Here is a 6286-nt window from a genome sequence, read left to right as displayed (position 1 = left end):
GGACTACAGGCACGCACCACCACACCTGGCGAATTTTTGTATTTTTAGTAGAGATGGGGTTTACCATGTTGGCCAGGCTGGTCTCAAACTCCTGAGTTCAGGCAATTCGTCACCTCAGCCTCCCAAACTTCTGCAATTACAGCCACGCCCGGCCAATAAATGGTTGTTGAAAGGATGAACAAACAATCCTGACTCAGATTCTAACTTGTCATGTGACCTGGGAGTGTCTCTTTTTTTCTCTGGGCCTGAGTCTTCTCCTTTGGTAGAGTGATTACTGTGATCCTGTGATGCAGCCTGATATTTTCTTTCTTTTCTATTTCATGTAAGAAATGGCTACTCATAAATGACCCAAATGATTTCATGATTTGCCGATGTGTGGAGATCCAGTGGAAAATGCCGTCTGGCCGTGTCAGAGCTGCAAGGCTCTGCCGATTGCTGAGAGCAGGCCGCATGTTCTGCAAATCCGAGAAGCACTACCATGCCATGACTCTGGAGCCAGAACCTGGCGCTTCTTTGCTGTGTGATCCCAGGCGAGTCAGCCAGCCTCTCTGAGCCCTGGTTTTTCTCATCTACAACTTGGGGAGTCTAACATTTTTCTTTGACAGCCAGGGTTCCAGCTGACCTAGTGTGACGCCCAGATCAACAGCTAACCCTCATTGTGTGTTTACTGGGTGGGCTCACTGTGCTGTGTGCTTTACAGAATCGTTTCAGTGGTTCTCAGCCCTCGTTGCATATTTGAATCATGTAGGTAAAAAATAAGAACATCCAGGTTCCACTTGATATCAGAGAAGCCAAAATTTGTGGAGTCAAAGCCTGAACATTGGAATTACTTAAAATTTCCCCAGGATATTCAAATGTGCAGTCATTGCTAAGAATCATTGTATTCAGTCAATCAATTTTTTTTTTTTTTGAGATGGAATCTTACTCTGTTGCCCAGACTGGAGTGCAGTGGCGCAATCTCGGCTCACTGCAACCTCTGCCTCCCAGGGTTCAAGTGATTCTCCTGCCTCAGCCTCCTGAGTAGCTGGGATTACAGGCATGCGCCACCACGCCTGGCTAATTTTTGTGTTTTTAGTAGAGACGGGGTTTCACCATGCTGTCCAGGCTGGTCTCGAACTCCTGACCTCAAGTGATCCATCCACTTGAGGTCAGCACCTTGGTCCCCCATAGTGCTGGGATTACAGACATGAGCTACCACACCCGGCCAAGTGAATTCATTCTTAACCCTATGTAGTAGGTACACCTGTATTTTAGTTAAGTAAATCGAGGCGCAGAGAGTTAAGTTGCCTTGGCAGGCATTCAAACTCTAGCAACCTGTCCTGACAGCTTCACTTGGGCACCTTAGAGAATCCTCAAACATAATACACCCAGAATCAAACATTTTTTTTTCTTTTTTTTAAATTTAAGTTCTAGGGTACATGTGCACAACGTGCAGGTTTGTCACATATGTATACATGTGCCATGTTGGTGTGCTGCACCCATTAACTCGTCATTTACATTAGGTGTATCTCCTAATGCTATCCCTCCCCGCTCCCCCTCCGCACAATAGGCCCCAGTGTGTGATGTTCCCCTTCCTGTGTCCAAGTGATCTCATTATTCAGTTCCCACCTATGAGTGAGAACATGTGGTGTTTGGTTTTCTGTTCTTGCGATAGTTTGCTGAGAATGATGGTTTCCAGTTGCATCCATGCCCCTACAAAGGACATGAACTCATCCTTTTTTATGGCTGCATAGTATTCCATGGTGTATACGTGCCACATTTTCTTAATCCAGTCTGTCACTGATGGACATTTGGGTTGATTCCAAGTCTTTGCTATTGTGAATAGTGCTGCAATAAACATACGTGTGCATGTGTCTTTATAGCAGCATGATTTATAATCCTTTGGGTATATACCCAGCAATGGGATGGCTGGGTCAAATGATATTTCTGGTTCTAGATCCTTGAGGAATTGCCACACTTGTCTTCCACAATGGTTGAACTAGTTTACAGTCCCACCAACAGTGTAAAAGTGTTCCTATTTCTCCACATCCTCTCCAGCACCTGCTGTTTCCTGACTTTTTAATGATTGCCATTCTAACCGGTGTGAGATGGTATCTCATTGTGGTTTTGATTCGCATTTCTCTGATGGCGAGTGATGATGAGCATTTTGAAAAAAATTCAAACAGGTCCCCGAGGCGTTTTGAAATTCATCCCAACTGTAGGCTGCGTGACCTGCAGGTTGGACAGACTGCCGAAGTCCAAAAGCTTCAGCATTTCCTTAGTGTCAGGATCTACTTCAATTATCTCCTGATCCAGGGCTGAGACCTCAGGAACGTAATTGTCTCTCCTTTCTCTCTCCTCCTCCTGCAGCTTGATGGAGATACCTCTTACAGGGCCTCTCTGAATCCGCTTCATCAGATGGTGACATAGCCTGCTATCTTGTTGCGGAGCTTCTTGCTGGGGATAATGGCGATCTCCTCGCACACGCGCTTGTTCGTGTGGAAGTCGTTGCCCAGGCGCGTGTAGTACTTCTCTATGATGACCCGGGCCGCCTTCTTCACGGTTTTGGTGCGAACGCGGCCCATGTTGGCGGGTCCTTGGTAAAAGAGGTGATGAGCATTTTTTTATGTGTCTGTTGGCTGTATGAATGTCTTCTTTTGCGAAGTGTCTGTTCATATCTTTTGCCCACTTTTTGATGGGGTTGGTAAACATTTTACTCTTCCAACTAAATTTCAGTACTACAAGGGCAGTAAAACAATGATACACTAGAAAAAATGCAGCAATAAACACTTGTTTAAATGGCTGATAGAATAAATAAAACTATCCAAAAAATCATACAAACCCATTCTGAAATCCCAAGAAGTCCTGGAATACAGAAATGCCCTCCTCCATCACTATTTCACAGGATGCACTGCAGGCTATTTGCTCAATATTGTCCTGGGATTACTTTCTTTCTTTCTTTTTTTTTTTTTTTTGAGACGGAGGTTTCCTTTTGTTGCACAGGCTGGAGTGCAATGGTGCGATCCTGGGATTACTTTATAAAATTAATAACTGCTTACAGCTTGGTTGTAGCCCACAATTAAAATCACACTAACTTCATCGGAAGTTAGTTTGGGAAGACTTATTAGAATGAACATTCTGCTGGTAAAGATGCTGTAGAGCTTGAAAGATTCAGAGGCTGGCCTGAGGTCACTCAGTAAGGTTTTGGCAGAGCTGTGGGGCTAGAACTCAGGGATCTTTGTCCCTGGTTAGGCAAATTGCCACTGCAGTGGGCTACCCTATGTCGTCAAATATAACATACCATCAGTCGTGAGATGCTGCTGTGGGATGGATGTGACGTCTGTGAAGAATGTATGGACCATTCTGCTCCACTCTGGACTTCCTCGGGCTGGGAGGGTGGGGGCTGGTGCTGGGGAGATGGGGACCCATGTCAGGGAGGCAGGTGTGAAGAGAAGCAGGCCCCTCTGGGACCCACATTTCTTCCTGCCTCCTTGGTCACCAGGCTGAGGTTGTGTTGGTTTTGTCATGGTGCTTTCCCTGTACTCCACTATTAGAATTAATTTTTCTTTTTTTTTGTAGAGACAGGGTCTCGCTATGTTGCCTAGGCTGGTTGCAAACTCCTGGGCTCAAGCGATCCTTCCACCTTGGCCTCCCCAAATGCTGGGATTACTGGTGTAAGCCACTGAGCCTGGCCTTTATTAGAATTTTAAGCGGCTAGGTGCAGTGGCTCACGCCTGTAATCCCAGCACTTTGGGAGGCTGAGACTGGCAGATTACTTGAGTTCAGGAGTTCAAGACCAACCTGGCCAATGTGGCGAAATCCTGTTTCTACAAAAAATACAAAAATTAGCCTGGCATGATGTCTGTAATCCCAGCTACTCGGGAGGCTGATGCAGGAGAATGGCTTGAATCCGGAGGTGGAGGTTGCAGTCAGCCAAGATAGTGCCACTGCACTCCAGCCTGGGTGACAGAGCAAGACTCTGTCTCAAAAAAAAAAAAAAAAAAAAAAAAAAAAAAAATTAAAAAAAATAACACGTGTATTACTTTTGTAATAATAATGACGATGATTTTAAAATGTCAATGAAGTGTTAGAAAGAGAAGTAATGAAATAGACATGTAAAGCCCCTTATACCAGGCTCATAGAAGATCGTAGGCCAATATCGGGAAATTCTAGATATCTTTCATCTTCTCATCCAAAGAAGGGGGTTGGCACGGGAAAGGGGAGGGTGATGAACCGAGCATTGCCACTTCCTTTCCCCTGCACAGGTCCTGCACCTGCTCCCTGCCTTTTCTTAGGTGGGGTCGCCTGCCTTTTTTTTTTTTTTTTTTTGAGATATTTATCTTTCATTCTTCTTGTGTTTTCCATTTTTCTTTCCAAGGTGTCTAATGGATAATGTGCTCTTTTGTATTTGTAGTCTCGGGGGATGGATGTAGCAGAACAACCAGCAGAAAGTTGCATGCCTAACATTTCCTTTCACTTATTCCCTCAAGATTTGACCCCAGAGGCCAGAGGGGATTTGCAGAAATAGACAAAGTGTCTCATTCAAGAGGAAGGAGAGCAGGAGTTCGCCTCAAACTAGAGAGACAGAGAGAGTCCTCCAGTGTCTGCCATAGTTCCAGCCACATCACAGAAGGTAGAAAGGAGTAAGCCTCTGGGATCCACAGCCTTTTCTTACACTGCTTGTCAATGAGATATTTATCATCCTTGTTTACAGGGCTTGTCAGTCCAGAGATATAGACCAATGGAACAGAACAGAGCCCTCAGAAATAATACCACACATCTACAACCATCTGATCTTTGACAAACCTGAAAAAAACAAGAAATGGGGAAAGGATTCCCTGTTTAACAAATAGTGCTGGGAAAACTGGCTAGCCATATGTAGAAAGCTGAAACTGGATCCCTTCCTGACTCTGTACACAAAAATTAATTCAAGATGGATTAGAGACTCAAATGTTAGACCTAATACCATAAAAACCCTAGAAGGAAACCTAGGCAATACCATTCAGGACATAGGCATGGGCAAGGACTTCATGTCTAAAACACCAAAACAATGGCAACAAAAGCCAAAATTGACAAATGGGATCTAATTAAACTAAAGAGCTTCTGCACAGCAAAAGAAACTACCATCAGAGTGAACAGGCAACCTACAGAATGGGAGAAAATTTTTGCAATCTACCCATCTGACAAAGGGCTAATATCCAGAACCTACAAAGAACTCAAACAAATTTACAAGAAAAAAAAACAAACAACCCCATCAAAAAGTGGGCAAAGGATATGAACAGACACTTCGCAAAAGAAAACATTTATGCAGCCAACAAACACATGAAAAAATGCTCATCATCACTGGCCATCAGAGAAATGCAAATCAAAACCACAATGAGATACCATCTCACACCAGTTAGAAGGGTGATCATTAAAAAGTCAGGAAACAACAGGTGCTGGAGAGGATGTGGACAAATAGGAACATTTTTACACGGTTGGTGGGACTGTAAACTAGTTCAACCATTGTGGAAGACAGTGTGGTGATTCCTCAAGGATCTAGAACTAGAAATACCATTTGACCCAGCCATCCCATTACTGGGGATATACCCAAAGGATTATAAATCACACTGCTATAAAGACACATGCACACGTATGTTTATTGTGGCACTATTCACAATAGCAAAGCCTTGGAACCAACCCAAATGTTCGCCTGCCTTTTTAAGGCAGCAGCACATGGTGTCCCAGGAATGGGGGAGGGGAGAGCTCTACTCAGGCGGGCTGTGGCTTTCCCATCTCCACACTTACACTGACTCAGTTTCCTTTACTAGAATGTCCTTCCTGCACTTCCCCTTGTTGCAATTCATTCATTTATTCGTTCACGCAACAAGCATTTATTAAGCACTCACAAAGGACCAGATATTAGCTATCAGGCCCCATCCCTCTGTATTTAATTTCCTCATCTCTAAAGTAGGGAAGATAGGAGTGCCCCTCTCATGGGGGCTATTGTGAAAACTGAATGGGTTCCTGAATGTTTCAGAGCGCTCAGAGCAGCTTGAGCTGCATCAGTGCCGGCAGGCAATGGGACCGCCATTGCTGGAAGGCATTCACTTTAGAGGCTGGGTCTCCTCCCACTGGTTTCTCTACCTGGCGCCTCCAGCAAGTCATTCATTTTTTTTCTTTTTCTGGGCTCACACAAAGTGTTCCCAAACCCTGCGTACCTGGTGAATCCTTCTAAAATACTTGGTGGAAGGAATAAACCTCTCCGTGCCTTAGTTTCCTCAACCGTAAAGAAGATATAATATCCCCTCTACACTTCATGGAGCTC

At 44.5% G+C, this 6286-nt stretch overlaps 1 pseudogene across 1 annotated transcript; it reads right to left on the bottom strand.

The window, feature by feature from the left end:
• Positions 1–2147: 2147 nt before the first annotated feature.
• Positions 2148–2589, bottom strand: LOC115899738 (annotated as a pseudogene). Its single transcript, XR_004059351.1, has one exon. The product of XR_004059351.1 is annotated as a 40S ribosomal protein S17 pseudogene (transcript).
• Positions 2590–6286: the final 3697 nt, after the last annotated feature.

This window comes from Rhinopithecus roxellana, chromosome 9 (genome assembly GCF_007565055.1).
Source record: "Rhinopithecus roxellana isolate Shanxi Qingling chromosome 9, ASM756505v1, whole genome shotgun sequence".
In the NCBI taxonomy this organism is placed as follows: domain Eukaryota; kingdom Metazoa; phylum Chordata; class Mammalia; order Primates; family Cercopithecidae; genus Rhinopithecus; species Rhinopithecus roxellana.
This window is presented reverse-complemented; position numbering and strand designations above follow the sequence as displayed.